Source organism: Salmo salar, chromosome ssa12, assembly GCF_905237065.1.
Source record: "Salmo salar chromosome ssa12, Ssal_v3.1, whole genome shotgun sequence".
NCBI lineage: Eukaryota > Metazoa > Chordata > Actinopteri > Salmoniformes > Salmonidae > Salmo > Salmo salar.
In genome coordinates, this window is record NC_059453.1 from 81628709 (window position 1) to 81648281 (window position 19573).

Here is a 19573-nt window from a genome sequence, read left to right on the forward strand (position 1 = left end):
TTTTAAAATTAATAACAGTATGGGGATGAGATAGTTGGATGGGCTATTTACAGATGGGCTATGTACAGGTGCAGTGATCTGTGAGCTGCTCTGACAGCTGGTGCTTAAAGTTAGAGAGGGAGATATAAGTCTCCAGCTTCAGTGATTTTTGCAATTCTTTCCAATTTGTTCCAGTGTTGCGTTTGCGCCAAACATAGCATTTTCCTTGATGGCAAAAGTTTTGTCTAATCTGACCAGAGTACCTTCTTCCATATGTTTGGGGAGTCCCCCACATGCCTTTTAGCGAACACCAAATGTGCTTGCTTATTTTTTTCTTTAAGCAATTGATTTGTTTTCTAGCCACTCTTCTGTAAAGCCCAGCTCTCTGGGGTGTATGGCTTAAAGTGGTCCTATAGACACTTTGCAGCTCCTTCAGGGTTATCTTTTGTCTCTTTGTTGCCTCTCTGATTAATGCCCTCCTTGCCTGGTCCATGAGTTTTGGTGGGCGGCCCTCTCTTGGCAGGTTCGTTGTGGTACCATATTCTTTCTATTTTTTAATAATGGATTTAATGGTGCTCCATGGGATGTTCAAAGTTTAGGATATTTTTTTATAACCCAATCCCTATCTGTACTTCTCCACAACTTTGTTCCTGACCTGTTTGGAGAGCTCCTTGGTCTTCATGGTGCCGCTTGCTTGGTGGTGGCCCTTGCTTAGTGGTGTTGCAGACTCTGGGGACTTTCGGAACAGGTGTATATATACTGAGATCATGTGACAGATCATGTGACACTTAGATTGTACACAGGTGGACTTTATTTAAATAATGATGTTACTTCTGAAGATAATCGGTTGCACCAGATCTTATTTAGGGGCTTCATAGCAAAGAGAATGAATACACATGAACATACCTCTTTTCCGTTGTTTTTTATTTATAAAAAAATATATATATATATCATTTCACTTCACCAATTTGGACTATTTTGTGTATGTCCATTACATGAAATCCAAATAAAAATCTATATAAATTACAGGTTGTAATGCAACAAAATAGGAAAAACACCAAGGGGGATGAATACTTTTGCAAGGCACTGTACATTACATCCTTAACTAGCCTCTAAAAACATTTCAGGATGACAAAAGTGAATGCAACAGGGTGATAATAATTTTGTTTGGTTACCTTTGCTTTCTTTGGTACGAGAACAATGGTTTACATCTTGAAGCAAGTGGGGACAAAGACTACGATATGGAGAGATTGAATATTTCCGTAAACACTCCAGCCAGCTGATCTGCACATGCTCTGAGGACGTGGCTTGGGATGCCATTGGGGACGGCAGCCTTGCGAGGGTTAACACGCTTAAATGACTTACTCACATCAGCCTGGAGTCCCTGCCACATACTGTACATCTCGTGTGTCTTAGCCATTGAATTGCAACTCCATTTTGTCCCTGTACTGTCGTTTTACCTCTTTGAATGCCTTATGGAGGTCGTAGCTGGTCTGTTTGTACACGATTATGGTCCCAGTCAGCTTGCCATGGTTAAATGCGGTGGTTCACGCTTTCAGTTTTGCGCAAATGCTGCTATATATCCAGGGTTTTTGGTTTGGATAAGTTCTAATTGTCACAGTGGGAACAACATCCTCTATACACTTCAACAGTGTCACCGAGTCAGTGTATACATTGATACTATTCTCAGAGGTGACCCAGAACATTTCCCAGTCTACCTGAACAAATCAATCTTGAAGAAAAGATTCAGATTGGTCAGCCCAATGTTGAATAGTCCTTACCACGGGAGCTTCCTGTTTAAGTTTCTGCCTATAGATGGGGAAAAGCAGATTAGATGCGTGATCTGATCTGCCGAAGAGAGTGTGGGGAAGTGTCTTGTAGCCATTCCGGAAGGGAGAGTAGCAATGATCCAGGGTCTGTGGTGCGTGTGTGATAGGAGATGTGATGAGGATCTCCTAACAGAAGGACATGCATTCCTGTACGTTACCACACTCACACCATGAGTTGTTAATCAAGAAGCAAACACCTCCATCTTTCTTTTTCTCTGAGAGTTCTTTCTTCCTGTCCATATGATGGACGGTGAACCCCACTGGCTGAATAGACAAGGATAATATATCCGTAGAAAGCCATGATTCCGTAAAACAGAGTATTTTACAGTCTCTGATGTCTTTCTGAAAGGAGATCCTCGCCTTGAGCTTGTCTACTTTTTTGTCCAGGGACTGAATGTTTGTGAGTAATATACTTGGAAGAGGTGGATGGTATGCACGCCGCCTGAGTCTGACTAGGGCCGCACTTTTACCTCTTCTCCGGTGTCGGTGTTTTGCTGCAGCCTCTGGTATGAATAGAGCTGCCTCTGGAAGTTCAAACAAAGGATCTTGGTCAGGGAAGTCGAATTTCTGATGGAATTTCTGGTGAGTGACCACCGAGATAATATCCAAACGTTATTTGGGGCTGTAGGTAATAATACCAGAAACGTTCTGAGCAAATAATGTAAGAAATAACTGAACAAAAATATAAATGCAACATGCAACAATTTCAATGATTTTACTGAGTTACAGTTCAGATAACGAAATCAGTCAATTTAAATAAATTCCTTACACCCTAATCTATAGATTTCACATGACTGGGCAGGGGCACAGCCATGGGGAGCCAGGCCCAGTCAATCACAATGAGTTTTTCCAGACAAAAGGGCATTTTTACAGACAGAAATACTCTTCCGTTTCATCAGCTGTCCTGATGGCGATCCCGCAGGTGAAGAAGCCGGATGTGGAGGTCCTGGGCTGGTGTGGTTACACTTGGTCTGTGGTTGTGAGGCTGGTTTCAATTCTCTGGCAACAGCTCTGGTGGACATTCCTGCAGTCAACATGCCAATTGCACGGTCCCTCAAAACTTCTGTGGCATTTGTGGCATTGTGTTGTGTGACAAAATTGCACATTTTAGAGTGTAATGATCATGCTGTTTAATAATAAGCTTCTTGGCATGTCACACCTGTCAGGTGGATGGATTAGCTTGGCAAAGGACAAATGCTCACCAACAGGGATGTAAAGCAATTTGTGCACAAAATTGGAGAGAAATAAGGTTTTTGTGCATATGGAACATTTATGGGATCTTTTATTTTAGCTCATGAAACATGATACCAACACTTTTTAATGTCGCGTTTACATTTTTGTTCGGTACATATACACTGCAAAGTCCCGTCCCGCTCGCACAAACACACACACACACACACACACACACACACACACACACACACACACACACACACACACACACACACACACACACACACACACACACACACACACCAATGTAATTCTATGCATGTCACAGTCTCTTAAGCAGCCTAATCCTATCCTCTCTCTTTCTAAGGTAATCCTTTCATTACCACTAAACACCTCACCAAGTACTCTCATTCAGTCCAGGAGCATTTTCAAACAATACTATAGTGCTATACACTATAACCACAGTTTTCATCTCGTTATAAGAAAGCCTTGGTCATTCAAACACATTTTACAATAAACACTCTCAATGTAAATGATGTGCCGTAAATGATCTACCTAAGGGATAAAAAAGGTAGGCATAGTGTCATTGGAACAATTTCACTGAGGGTTTAATGTTAATCCCTGTAGTTTCTCCAAAAGACAGTGCTTTCAGGAAGAAGAGCTTCACTTTGCTTTTCAGGGAGCAGTGAAGTGAAAACACACATTTAACACTGAATGTGCAGAAAATAGTTATTCAGTGGAAGGTTGAAAATAGAAGGAGCATATCCCGATTCTCAATTTAATTTAATTTTTATTTCACCTTTATTTAACCAGGTAGGCTAGTAGAGAACAAGTTCCCATTTGCAACTGCGACCTGGCCAAGATAAAGCATAGCAGTTCGACAAATACAACACAGAGTTACACATGGAATGACCAAAACATACAGTCAATAATACAGTAGAAAAAATAAACAAAAAGTCTATATACAGTGAGTGCAAATTAAGTAAAATATGGGAATTAAGGCAATAAATAGGCCATGGTGGCGAAGTAATTACAATATGGCAATTAAACACTGGAATGGTAGATGTGCAAAAGATGGATGTGCAAGTAGAGATACTGGGGTGCAAAAGGAGCAAAATAAATGAATAAATACAGTATGGGGATGAGGTAGATAGATGGGCTGTATACAGATGGGCTATGAACAGGTGCAGTGATCTGTGAGCTGCTCTGACAGCTGGTGCTTAAAGCTAGTGAGGGAGATGGGAATCACCAGCTTCAGAGATTTTTGCAGTTCGTTCCAGTCATTGGCAGCAGAGAAATGGAAGGAAAGGCGACCAAAGCAGGAATTGGCTTTGGGGGTGACCAGTGAGATATACCTGCTGGAGCGCGTGCTAAGAGTGGGTGCTGCTATGGTGACCAGCGAGCTGAGATGAGGCAGGGCTTTACTTGTAGATAACCCGTAGCCAGTGGGTTTGGCGACGAGTATGAAGCGAGGGCTAGCCAACGAGAGCGTATAGGTCGCAGTGGTGGGTAGTGTATGGGGCTTTGGTGACAAAACGGATGGCACTGTGATAGACTGCATCCAGTTTGTTGAGTAGAGTGTTGGAGGCTATTTTATAGATGACATCGCCGAAGTCGAGGATCGGTAAGATGGTCAGTTTTACGAGGGTATGTTTGGCAGCATGAGTCAAGGATGCTTTGTTGCGAAATAGGAAGCCGATTCTAGATTTGATTTTGAATTGGAGATGCTTAATGTGAGTCTGGAAGGAGAGTTTACAGTCTAGCCAGACACCTAGGTATTTGTAGTTATCCACGTATTCTAAGTCAGAGCCATCCAGAGAATTGATGGTGGACGGGCAAGCAGGTTCAGGCAATGATCGCTTGAATAGCATGCATTTAGTTTTATTTGCGTTTAAGAGCAGTTGGAGGCCACGGAAGGAGAGTTGTATGGCATTGAAGCTCGTCTGGAGGTTAGTTAACACAGTATCTAAAGAAGGGCCAGAAGTATACAGGATTGTCAAGTCCTGACCAGTAAAGGGGTTATTTGTTATATTAGTTTGGTCAGGACGTGGCAGGGGGTATTTGTTTAGAGTGTTTCGGAGTTTGTTGGGCTATGTGTTTTGTAGAGGGGTGTTTGATTAGAGTGTTCTGGGGTTTTGGTTTATGTTCTATGTTAGAATATTTCTATGTTCTAGTCTAGTCTTTCTAGTTCTATGTTTAGTTTGTTGATTTGGCCTTCAATTGGAGAAAGCTGTTCCTCGTTGCCTCTGATTGAAGGTCCTATGTATAGGGGTGTTTTGGTAATGGGAATTGTGGGTAGTTGTCTCCTGTTTAGTGCCTATTCACTTGATAGGACTGTTAGTGTCGTTCGTTGTGTTTTGTATACGTGTTTTGTTTGTTTTTCCTTCTTTTCACAATTAAAGAAGATGAGTATACATTTTTCCCGCTGCACCTTAGTCCACTCATTACGACACCTGATACAGAACTACCCACCACAAACGGACCAAGCAGCGGGGTAAGGAGCTGGAGAGGAATTATGTAGACTACAGGGAATCGTGGACATGGGAGGAGATTCTGGACGGGGCTGGACCATGGCACCAGGCTGGTGAATACCATCGTCCACCGGAGGAGATAGAGGCTGCCAAGGCAGAGCGGCGCTGGTATGAGGCGTTATACGCGCCGATTGGGAAGCACGAGCGGCACCCCCAATAATTTCTTTGGGGGGGGCACACAGGTAGTTTGGCTGGGCCAAGGGTGAGCCCTAAGCCAACTCCCCGTGCTTATTATGGGGAGCGTATGGAGTGGAGAGCGCCGGAGTATGCGGAAGTGCACATGATCTCGCCCATGCGCACGCACAGTCCGGTGCGAGCGAACCCAGCCCCTCGCAAGTGCCGTGCTAGAGCGGGCATCCAGCCTGGAAGGAGGATGCCTGCGCAGCGCATCTGGCCACCGGTGCGCCTCCTAGGCCCAGGCTACACTATGCCTGCTCTACGCACGGCAACCATCAGGCCTCTGCACAGCCCAGTTCGCCCTGTGCCAGCACTCCGCTCGTGCAGGGCTGCTATTACCATCCAGCCAGGACGGGTTGTGCAGGAGGTGCGCTCCAGACCTCCAGTGCTAACCCATGGCCCGGTGTATCCAGTTCCTGCTCCTCGTGCTTGCCCTGAGGTGCGTGTCTCCACTCTGGCGTGTCCAAAGCCAGCACCACGCACCAGGCCTCCAGTGAGTCAGCCCAGTCTAGTATGTCCTGTTCCCGCTCCTCGCACTAGCCTTGTGGTGCATGTCACCAGTCTGGTACCTCCACTACCAGCCACACGCACCAGGCCTCCAGTGCGTCAGCCCAGTCCAGCTCGTCCTGCTCCTGCTCCTCGCACTAGCCCTGTGGTGCGTGTCCTTAGTCTGGCGCATCCTAAGCCAGCCCCACGCATCAGGCCTTTAGTGCGCAGTGCCCGTCCAGAGCTTCCGGCGACAGTGCCTTGTCCAGAGTTTCCGGCAACAGTGCCTCGTCCAGAGCTTCCGGCAACAGTGCCCCGTTCAGAGCTTCCGGCAACAGTGCCCCGTTCAGAGCTTCCGGCGACATTGCCCCGTCCAGAGTGTCCGGCGACAGTGCCCCGTCCAGAGCGTCTGGCGACAGTGCCCCGTAGAGAGACGGCCCACAGTCCGGAGCCGAGAGAGACGGCCCACAGTCCGGAGCCGAGAGAGACGGCCCACAGTCCGGAATCGACGCAGCGAGAGTCGCCCTACAGTCCGGAATCGACCCAGCGAGAGTCGCCCTACAGTCCGGAATCGACACAGCGAGAGTCGCCCTACAGTCCGGAATCGACGCAGCGAGAGTCGCACTACAGTCCGGAATCGGCGCAGCCAGAGTCGCCCTTCAGCCCGAGGTCTCCAGCGACGCACATCAGCCCGAGTTCTCCAGCAACGCACATCAGCCCGAGGTCTTCAGGGATGCGCCATAGCCCAGAGACTTCGGGAAGGGTAACAATTAATAAATATTTAGCGGGGGTGGACAGGTTCGGTTAGGGAGTAAGGCCGGAGCCTGAGCCACCTCCATAGTAGGTGGGTTGGGGAGGGGGGGTGTAGCACAAGAACCATTGGTGACGGTGGCCACCCTCCCTTCCCTCCCTTTAGTTGGGATAATTTTTTTATATTTTTTGGGGGGGGGTTATTTTTGTGTTTTTTTTGTGTGAGATGCATTCGGGGTCTGCACCTTTGGGGGGGGGGGTACTGTCACGTCCTGACCAGTAAAGGGGTTATTTGTTATATTAGTTTGGTCAGGACGTGGCATGGGGTATTTATTTAGAGTGTTTCGGGGTTTGTTGGGCTATGTGTTTTGTAGAGGGGTGTTTGATTAGAGTGTTCCGGGGTTTTGGTTTATGTTCTATGTTAGTATATTTCTATGTTCTAGTCTAGTCTTTCTAGTTCTATGTTTAGTTTATTGATTTGGCCTTCAATTGGAGGCAGCTGTTCCTCGTTGCCTCTGATTGAAGGTCCTATGTATAGGGGTGTTTGGGATTGGGAATTGTGGGTAGTTGTCTCCTGTTTAGTGTCTATGCACCTGATAGGACTGTTAGTGTCGTTCATTGTGTTTTGTATACGTGTTTTGTTTGTTTTTCCTTCTTTTCACAATTAAAGAAGATGAGTATACATTTTCCCGCTGCACCTTGGTCCACTCATTACGACACCCGTTACAAGAATGGTGTCGTCTGCGTAGAGGTGGATCAGAGAATCACCAGCAGCAAGAGCAACATCATTGATGTATACAGAGAAGAGAGTTGACCCGAGAATTGAACCCTGAGGCACCCCCATAGAGACTGCCAGAGGTCCGGACAACAGGCCCTCCGATTTGACACACTGAACTCTATCTGTGGCTCAGTTGGTAGAGCATGGTGTTTGCAACGCCAGCATGGTGTGTGCAACGCCAGGGTTGTGGGTTCGATTCCCACGAGGGGCCAGTACAAAAAAAAAAAAGAATGCATGAAATGAAAATGAAATGTATGTATTCACTACTGTAAGTCGCTCTGGATAAGAGCGTCTGCTAAATGACTAAAATGTAATGTAAATGTAGTTGGTGAACCAGGCGAGGCAATCATTTGAGAAACCAAGGCTGTTGAGTCTGCCAATAAGAATGTGGTGATTGACAGAGTCGAAAGCCTTGGCCAGGTCGATGAATACAGCTGCACAGTCATGTCTCTTAACGATGGCGGTTATGATATCGTTAAGGACCTTGAGCGTGGCTGAGGTGCACGCATGACCGGCTCTGAAACCAGATTGCATAGCGGAGATGGTATAGTGTGATTCAAAATGGTCGGTAATCTGTTTGTTAACTTGGCTTTCGAAGACCTTAGAGATGCAGGGTAGGATAGATATAGGTCTGTAGCAGTTTGGGTCTAGAGTGTCTCCCCCTTTGAAGAGGGAGATGACCGCGGCAGCTTTCCAATCTTTGGGAATCTCAGACGATAAGAAAGAGAGGTTGAACAGGCTAGTAATAGGGGTTGCAACAATTTCGGCAGATAATTTTAGAAAGAGAGGGTCCAGATTGTCTAGCCCGGCTGATTTGCAGGGCTCCAGATTTTGCAGCTCTTTCAGAACATCAGCTATCTGGATATGGGTGAAGGAGAAATGTTGGGGGCTTGGGCGGGTTGCTGTGGAGGGTGCCAGGCAGTTGACCGGGGTAGGGGTCGCCAGGTGGAAAGCATGGCCAGCCGTAGAGAAATGCTTATTGAAATTCTCAATTATAGTGGATTTATCGGTTGTAACAGTGTTTCCTAGCCTCAGAGCAGTGGGTAGCTGGGAGAGGTGCTCTTATTCTCCATGGACTTTACAGTGTCCCAGAACTTTTTTGAGTTTGTACTGCAGGATGCACATTTCTGTTTAAAAAAGCTAGCCTTAGCTTTCCTAACTGCTGTGTATATTGGTTCCTAACTTCCCTGAAAAGTTGCATATCACGGGGGCTATTCGATGCTAATGCAGAACGCCACAGGATGTTTTTGTGCTGTTCAAGGGCAGACAGGTCTGGAGTGAACCAAGGTTCTACATTTTTTGAATGGGGCATGCCTATTTAAGATGATGAGGAAGGCACTTTTAAAGAATAACCAGGCATCCTCTACTGTCGGGATGAGGTCAATGTCATTCCAGGATACCCCGGCCAGGTCGATTAGAAAGGCCTGTTCGCTGAAGTGTTTTAGGGAGCGTTTGACAGTGATGAGTGGTGGTCATTTGATCGCTGACCCATTACGGATGCAGGCAATGAGGCAGTGATCGCTGAGACTTTGGTTGAAAACAGCAGAGGTGTATTTGGAGGGTGAGTTAGGATGATATCTATGAGCGTGCCCGTGTTTACGGATTTGGGGTTATATCTGATAGGTTCATTGATAAGTTGTGTGAGGTTGAGGGCATCAAGCTTAGATTGTAGGATGGCCGGGGTGTTAAGCATGTCCCAGTTTAGGTCACCTAGCAGCACGAGCTCAGAAGATAGATGGGGGGCAATCAGTTTACATATGGTGTCCAGAGTACAGCTGGGGCAGAGGGTGGTCTATAGCAAGCGGCAACGGTGAGAGACTTGTTTCAATAATAACAATAATTATAGGAGAGTGGAGACTACTTTCATACTAGCTTTGTGGCTCTATCTATTATCACATCTAATTGACTTCACTGGCTAATGAATCATACATTTCCTATCTTCAAACCAATCATGTGAAAATGGCTTTCATATGAATTATGAGCTAAAGAATCAGATACAGTATATTGTTTGACCATTTACTGCTACACCCTCTGATATTCAGCGTACCAGGCTATCGGAACTCTACTCTAAATGTACATTTCAGTGTAAGTGTTGTTAGCATGTGTTGTTACAGACTATGTGACTCCTATTATCGAAAGATCACATCACTAGTCAAGTAGGGAACAATAATGCCTTACAGAGTACACTTCGTAACTGCTATTCTTAACTTTTAGTGACAATGCTCAGAACTAAAGAAATGCTAACATTCCACTTCTGCTCAAACAATGAGAGTAAAACAATAGATTATATGTGGCGTCAAGTCTCATTCTGGTCTGTGGTGCTCTTCCTCTTATGGGGGATTCATCAATAAAGCAATTGTTTACTCTCCCCGTAGGTCTCAGTTCAGGCTTTAAAATGTATGAACAGCAGTACAAACAGACAGTGGATGGTTGGGAAAGGTTCCCGGAGTCCTTAGCAATAACGACAAAATCAATCACATCTCACACAAGTCACACACAACCCCAGGTTCCCTAGTAGTGCATTCCAAATGCATTCTCACATTCACATGTTCTCTGCTCCATCATCATATCTCATAGTGTTAATAGTTTGTTCCATCATGGGGGGTGGATGGTATACCTCCAGCTTAATCTCAGAGCCTCTCTGTGTAAAATCCTGTTAAGCCTGCAACACACTTCAGGCTTTTTAGAAATCCTATGACCACACTACCTTTCACATAACAAACCTTGGAGAGAGTTCTGAGAACGGAGTTGCTAACATTCCTCTAGCAGTAATCATTTCTCAGCAGAATGGTGGATGTTAATTGGAGTGTACAGCAACAGGGGCAATTAAGATACCAAACATGTTTGACATTTCCTGACAGTGCCCATAGAACCTTTTACATGTTGTTCCTTTAATTCCACTATGATGTCCCCAACCTTTATTGAAGTCTTAATAATTTGGAATGTCTTGCCAGATATCAATTGTGTTATCTGTTAAAGCATAGGTATCAAACTCATTCCACGGAGGGCCGAGTGTCTGCGGGTTTTCGCTCCTCCCTTGATATTGATAAATTAAAGTCACTGATTCATAAGGAACTCTCCTCACCTGGTTGTCTAGGTCTTAATTGAAAGGAAAAACAAAAACCCTGCAGACACTCGGCCTTCTGTGGAATGAGTTTGACACCCCTGTGTTAAAGGCTTTAGAAACTACAATCCTGAAAGAAGCACTATTTTTATTAAAATACTTTGACATTGCAAAACTTGTAGTTCTTTGCTCATATTTGAAGTGCAAAGTTTAGTTTGTCAATTGGTTTGAAATTTCTCTCCCTTGTTCATTTTTCCATCTAGGCCCTGTATGATTGAAGCACAGCTGACTCAGCCCTCAATGAGTTGAATCGGTCAGTTTGTCTGGGGCGACAACAAACCTGTTGGGGCTACTCGAGGACTGGAGTTGGGGAAACACTGCTCTTAACCATGGGACAGTACTGTTCTTACTTCAAACAAAACCAGAGAATGTCGGTCTGTGTTCCGTCACGTTTGCTTACTCACATGGCCCCTCCGAGCAAGTGTGGATGCTTTTTTCGGCCTCCCCATCCACAGTTTACATGCTTGGAGAACCACATGGATAGCAGATTTGCCACTGGCATGCTCACAGCACCAGCTAGGAGTCTGCTCATTATTCTCCACACATTGTAAATACTATGGTTGGAGTGGGGCCTGGCGGCATCCTCAGAGCAAGACAGCAATCTCAACCTGCACTGATGGGGCCAGATAGGCCTCTGATCTATCTATGCACATGGATTTACAGTGGAAGTGGAAATAGAGAAAGCCTTGCCATTCTAAAGGGACTGCAGCAAAATAAGACTCAGTTTATACAAGGGTACATTCCTTCTGTTCTTTGGAAGAGCACAGTATGAAATGTACAGGTGCAGAAGTTATATGAAACCTGAATGGGAAGCAGGGCAGAGTCTGGCTGTGGTAATCAGGCTTTCTAGTAGTTTATCTGTAAGAAGACAAATTTGCCATAACCAAGACCTTCAGAAGTTCAAAGAAGATAGACCTAGAAGTGAATTTGTGATTGATTGCATTTTACTTGACATCTCCATCATAAAGGCACTGTGTATACAGAATGTATTTTCAAGAGGATGCACACACATTCACATTCCTTCACACTCTTCACATACGCTGCTGCTGCTACTCTCTGTTTATTATCTATGCATAGTCACCTTACCCCCACCTACATGTACACTACCGTTCAAATGTTTGGTCACTTAGAAATGTCCTTGTTTTTGCCCATCAAAATAAAATAAATAGTTCAGAAATAGAGCGTAGAATTTCTTAATGTTGTAAATGAATATTGTAGCTGGAAACAGCAGATCTCTTAATGGAATATCTACATAGGCGTACAGAGGCCCATTGTCAGCAACCATCACTCCTGTGTTCAAAAGGCATGTTGTGTTAACTAATCCAAGTTTATCATTTTAAAAGGCTAATTGGTCATTAGAAAACCCTTTTGCAATTATGTTAGCACCGCTGAAAACTGTTGTCCTGATTATCGAAGCAATAAAACTGGCCTTCTTTAGACTAGTTGTGTATCTGGAGCATCAGCATTTGTGGGTTCGATTTCAGGCTCAAAATGGCCAGAAACAAAGGACTTTCTTCTGAAACTCGTCAGTCTATTCTTGTTCTGTTTAATGAAGGCTATTCCATGCGAGAAATTGCCAAGAAACAGAAGATCTCGTACAACGCTGTGTACTACTCCCTTCACAGAACAATGCAAACTGGCTCTAACCAGAATAGAACGAGGAGTGGGAGGCCCCGGTGCACAACTGAGCAGGAGGACAAGTACATTAGAGTGTCTAGTTTGAGAAACAGACGCCTCACAAGTCCTCAACTGGCAGCTTCATTAAATAGTACCCGCAAAACACCAGTCTCAACGTCAATAGTGAAGAGGTGACACAGGGATGCTGCCTTCTATGCAGAGTTGCCTCAGACTGGCCAATAAAAAGAAAAGATTAAGATGGGCCAAAGAACACAGACACTGGACAGAGGAACTCTGCCTAGAAGGCCAGCATCCTGAAGTCGCCTCTTCACCGTTCACGTTGAGACTGGTGTTTTGCGGGTACTATTTAATGAAGGCATGAGCTCTGATTTGTTTCTTGTGCAGGCTGCACACACTTCATCAGTCTTGAATTTCCCAGCGGTATCCCCCTTGTGTGGCCGTAATGCCCCCCAAAAATCCATGCCTTTTATGGCCAAAGTGGCTGTTGTGCCCTTGGGCTGAATATTATAACCTCTCTGGGCTAGCGTCCCACCTACTCAACAGCCAGTGTAATCCCGTGGCGCGTTATTCAAATACCTCAAAAATGCAAAAACTTCAATTTTTCAAACATATGACTATTTTACACCATTTTAAAGACAAGACTCTCGTTAATCTAACCACACTGTCCGATTTCAAAAAGGCTTTACAACGAAAGCAAAACATTAGATTATGTCAGCAGAGTACCCAGCCAGAAATAATCAGACACTCATTTTTCAAGCTAGCATATAATGTCACATAAACCCAAACCACAGCTAAATGCAGCACTAACCTTTGATGATCTTCATCAGATGACAACCCTAGGACATTATGTTATACAATACATGCATGTTTTGTTCAATCAAGTTCATATTTATATCAAAAACCAGCTTTTTACATTAGCATGTGACTAGCATGTGACTAGCATTCCCACCGAACACTTCCGGTGAATTTACTAAATTACTCACGATAAACGTTCACAAAAACATAACAATTATTTTAAGAATTATAGATACAGAACTCCTCTATGCACTCGCTATGTCCGATTTTAAAATAGCTTTTCGGTGAAAGCACATTTTGCAATATTCTCAGTAGATAGCCCGGCATCACAGGGCTAGCTATTTAGACACCCAGCAAGTTTAGCACTCACCAAAGTCAGATTTACTATAAGAAAAATGTTATTACCTTTGCTGTTCTTCGTCAGAATGCACTCCCAGGACTTCTACTTCAATAACAAATGTTGGTTTGGTCCCAAATAATCCATTGTTATATCCAAATAGCGGTGTTTTGTTCGTGCGTTCAAGACACTATCCGAATGGTAAAGAAGGGTGAAGAGCACGGCGCATTTCGCGACAAAAAAAATCTAAATATTCCATTACCGTACTTCGAAGCATGTCAACCGCTGTTTAAAATCAATTTTTATGCCATTTTTCTCATAAAAAAGCGATATTATTCCGACCGGGAGTGGTGGTTTTCGTTCAAAGAGAGGGAAAATAAAAACATCTCGTGCCCTCGTGCACGAGCCCCAGTCTAATGGTCCTCTGATCGGCCACTATCCAAACACGCTAATGTGTTTCAGCCTGGGGCTGCCTCGATATCATTCAGCTTTTTCCCGGGTTCTGAGAGCCTATGGTAGCCGTAGGAAGTGTCACGTTACAGCAAAGATCCTCAGTCTTCAATAAAAAGAGCCAAGATGAACAACAACTTGTCAGACAGGCCACTTCCTGTTCAGAATCTTCTCAGGTTTTTGCCTGCCATATGAGTTCTGTTGTACTCACAGACACCATTCAAACAGTTTTAGAAACTTTAGGGTGTGTTCTATCCAAAGCCAATAATTATATGCATATTGTAGTTACTGGGCAGGAGTAGTAACCAGATTAAATCGGGTACGTTTTTTATCTGGCCGTGTAAATACTGCCCCCTATCCCCAACAGGATAATTATCAGTGCTTCATTTGTAAATCGGGAGGTGCTGGAACAGAAAGTGAGTGTGAGAGGGGGTGACCTGGGGAGCTCTGAAGTACTGGAACGCTTATCATCACATGTGCGTAGTGGCATAGAGCAGTAGAGTAGAGGCCCTTCCAGAAATTGCACACGTGGGAAACATATTTTGTGGCCTTGGGTCCGGGAAATGTTTGGCCATTTATAAAAGCATTTTATGCAATTGTACATCATTTTACATGACTGGAGACTTTGGCATAATCTTTTTTATGCCGTGTTCAAAACAACTGGGAACTTGGTGCTGAGAATGGTCATCCAACTCGGAATTCCAAGTGGTGAACTCTGGCCTCTTTCTAGAGCTCTGACTTTCTGACCTGAAGATCACTGACGTCATGATTCAATTGTTGTTTTCCAAGTTCCTAGTTGTCTTGAAAGCACCATAATACCGCACAAATTATCGAAATGACGGCATACTTTGATACTGACAAACTGAGAATCTGAGATCAATGAAAATGACCTTGTCTTGAATCCATCAATATCCTTGGCCTAGGTGTGTGGAGATATATTGCATGCTACAATATGAGGAGCAAATTATAGTCCTAAAAACACTTTCCAGTTTCACTGACTCACTTTATCCTGTCTGGGCTAGGGGGCAGTATTTTCACGGCCGGATGAAAAACGTACCCAATTTAAACAGGCTACTACTTTAGCCCAGAAACTAGAATATGCAAATTATTAGTAGATTTGGATAGAAAACACTCTGAAGTTTCTAAAACTGTTTGAATGCTGTTTGTGAGTATAACAGAACTCATATGGCAGGCAAAAACCTGAGAAAAATTCAAGCAGGAAGTGGAAAGTCTGAGAATTGTAGTTCTTCTTTTGATTCTCTATCAAAGCTACAGTGTCTGTGGGGTGACGTTGCACTTCCCAAGGCTTCCATTGGCTGTCTAAAGCCTTCAGAAAGTGGTTTGAGCATTGCTGTCACTGGGCAGATAATAGGAGCTCAGTTATTGAGTGGTCTGCCTGGCAACAAAGGGATTGGATATGCGTGGTCAAGCGAGCACGCCGTTCCTTCTTTTTCTTCTTGAATGAATACGCTATTGTCTGGTTGGAATATTATCGCAATTCTACGTTAAAAATACCATAAAGATTGATTTTAAACTGCGTTTTACATGCTTCTAAGTACGGTAATGGAACATTTTGACTTTTCGTCTCTTGTTCCGCACTCGCGCGTTATGCATTTGGATAAGTGATCTGCATGCACGAACAAAACGGAGGTATTTGGACATAAATAAGGATTATTTCGAACAAAAACAACATTTCTTGTGGAAGTAGCAGTCCTGGGAGTGCATTCTGATGAAGATCAGCAAAGAGCATATTTCTAACACTAATCATGATTTTAGGTTGCCCCGAACTTGGCGGGTGTCTGAATAGCTCGCCGTGATGGCTGAGCTTTGTACTCAGAATATTAAAAAATGTGCTTTCTCCGTAAAGCTATTTTAAAATCTGACACAGCGGTTCCATCCAGGGGTAGTCCATCTATAATTCTTAAAATAATTGTTATATATTTTGTCAACGTTTATGATGAGTATTTTTGTAAGTTGATGTTCAAGGTTAGTGCTTCATTTAGCTGTGTTTTGGGTTTTATTGACACATGTCCTTGCTTGTAAAATGGCTGTGTGATTATTTTTGTCTATGTACTCTCCTAACATAATCTAATGTTTTGCTTTCGCTGTAAAGCCTTTTTGAAATCGGACAATGTGGTTACATCAAGGAGAAGTGTATTTTTAAAATGGTATAAAATAGTTGTATGTTTGAGAAAGTTGAATTATGACATTTTGTTGTTTTTCAATTTGCCGCCCTGATATTTCACTGGCTGTGTCCCGCAGGTGGGACACTAGCGTCCCACCTAGCCCATAGAAGTTAAGATGCGCAGCGCAGCTTACTTGCTGGTGATGGCATATGCACTCGTACCAAAAGCCTCTCTCTCTCTCGTTTTATTTTGTGGAACAATATTTGGAAATTGATCAAATATTTTGTTAACCTACAGCTGACAGATTAGAGTCTTCTCTTTTCAGCTTGTGCCATTTGCTTTCCAACCTGTCTTTTCCCTTGATTGTAGACTATTTGAAATATTGCGAAAGGCCAGTTTTGTCTACATTCTGTTTGTTCACTGACAGATTTTCCGCCGAATGTAGGCTATTCCTTGATATTGGGCTACACTCCACAGCTATGTATCCCCTGTGGCAAAATGTTAGGCTTTCTCATGGTGTAGTAGGCTATTCTGAATTATTTAATTTATTTCTGAATAGACAGCAGTTGGCAAAACGTTGGAAAATGTATTTCAATTTATCAGGCATTCTGCAAAACCGTTCGCTCGGCTCTATAAGGAAATAAATGATGAAGTGCAATGCTGGAGAGATGAGAGTTACTGGCTCATGTGTATCAGAGCAGAGAGAGGGAGAGAGATCATAGAAAGTAAATATCATTCTTGTTCTGTGAGAGTTACGGGGGCAGGAGAATTAATGAAGAGGCAACTCAAATGAACGTTGATAGCATTTATTATAATTTTTCCATTGCAAAAAATAACAATTATTTTTCATACCACAAAAGGTACCGGATTCGGCCAAAGAGGTTCCGGAACAACACAGTCCAAAACACAGAAGAAGAAAGAGAGAGTTTGGATGATGATCGTACTGTGGAGGAGCCCCTGAGATCTGGAGAGAACAGAGTTTGGATAATGATCGTACTGAGGAGGAGGCCCTGAGATCGGGACAGAACAGTGTTTGGATGATGATCGTATTGAGGAGGTGGCCCTGAGATTGGGACAGAACAGAGTTTGGATGATGATGGTACTGTTGAGGAGCCCCTGAGATTCGGACAGAACAGAAAGGTGAATGATTTGTCTATTCACATAGAGATGAAAGAGCTGCCAGTGCCAATCTCTAAACCTGAACATGTGTCCCAGAAAGAAGAAGGGAAGGGAAGAACCATAGAATAAAGGGAAGGTTCTGTAAGGCTATCACTCTGTGTATCCAAGCCCAAGAAAACATATCCCCGAATCAACCATAGAGCACCAGCATGTTGGGCAGCAGCAGCATGTCTCTCTCTACTCTCTACTCTACTGCCGACACCAGCATGACTGACACACACTTCATTGGTGTGTCTCTCTACCGTCACTGTGTCATAGTCTCGGCTGCCAAGGACTTTACCACCTGCACACCTGCATAGCTGAGTGGGGAGAGAGAGTCGGAAGATCTGCTGAGTTTCTTTTCTGCAGCTCAGCCCACTAAATACATTTTACTGTGATCGTGTACTAGGCCAATGTGCATTGCACACATCGCATTGCGTATCAATGGTTGTGTGCCAAGTTATTGACAATAATAATGTACATTTTTCATGCAGAAAAGGTTTTGATAGGCCATTGTAGGTAGTTGGTTTGCATTCTCACAGCACTAAAAAACAACAGAAAAGGGATTCCTCAAAATATGTGAGACTAACAACTTCATAGGGCTCATCACTAACAATGACGAGATAGATGTAGATAGACATGAAGTGCAATGTATAATAGTCTGGTGCAGTGAAAACAGCATTGAAGTGAATACAAAGAAAACAAAGGATATCATATTGTGAATTTTAGGAGGCGGGGGGAATCACGTTGCGGTGATGTGGAGCTGGTGGACTGTTTTTAGTTCCTGGGCATAAACACCTCATCCGACCTGACACGGTCAGCCAACACAAATCTACTGGGTGGAGGTACTGGAGCAAAACTGAAAGTACCATAAAAATGAAAGTACCATATTAGTACCCAGTGGTGTAAAGTAACTAGTACAAATAATTGACAGTACAACTTAAGTAGTGTTTTGGGGTATCTGTACTTTACTATTTATATTTTTGACAACTTTTACTTTTACTCCACTACATTCCTAAAGAAAATATATACTTTTTACTCCCAGACATTTTCCCTGACCACCAAAAGTACATTTTGAATGCATAGCAGGAGGACAGGAAAATGGTTCAATTCAGGCACTTGTCAAGAGAACAGGTGATCTTCCCTACTGCCTCTGATCTGGAGGACTCACTAAACACAGATGCTTCATTTGTAAATTATGTCTGAGTGTTGCAGTGTGCCCATGGCTATCTTTAAATACGAAAAACAAAAGAATGTCATGCCATCTGGTTTGTTTAATATAAGGAATTTGAAATGATTTACAGCATTTACATTTGATAAGTATATTTAAAACCAGATATACTTTTAGACTTTTACTCAAGCAGAATTTCACTTTTATTTGAGTAATTCTCTATTAAGCTACAGTATCTTTACTTTTACTCAAGTATGACAATTGGGTACTTTTTCCACCACTGGTACTGTACTTCCATGGTATAAATGAAAGTACCATGGTATACCACGGTGCACCATGTTACATACCATAGTGTACCATGGTAAATGTTGTATGGGTCACCATCACCCGGGGCACAGGGCAGCCACGCACCAGACAATCAAACCAAAGGGAATAACCAGCTCACTTCATCATGTCAATGGGGGTGTGGTTTGTTACCACATCAGGTTCAGACACAGGCTGGGTTCTCATCCAAAGCAAAGGTCAATATCCTTAATCTATCCTTCATCTTCATACAAAGTTATTCTAAACAGCTGAACATCTGTCCACAGTCCACACTCATTGGTCGGTTGGTATGCTGCTTACATGACAACATGGCAACTGTCAGACTTTGGCCTTTGTCACAACCAGTCCCTGACTGAATCATCTCTGTGAACTGTGATTTGTGCCCAGTTTGCCAAATTGTTACTGTAGGCTTAAGGCACTTTCAAACCAAAAGAAATGATGCATCCTACCAACAGCCAATCCAGTGTCTTTTGATGAATGCAATGCAAGGGTGGAACATGCAGTCAGTGGTGTAGTGGAGGGTATGCACAGGTATACACTGTATACCTACTTATTTTTGTGGGCATTGCCTATACTCACTTGTTAATCCCCATGATGCGTATCGAAGTAGGCTAGTGTGGAGGTATATGCTGAATCAGTTAATAAGGCTGATGGATAGATCAGAATGTTTAGATTAAAATGTTGCTAAACCATTATTTCTTCATATTTTGAGTGCAGCAATGTGCACATGGATGTAGGCCTATGCAC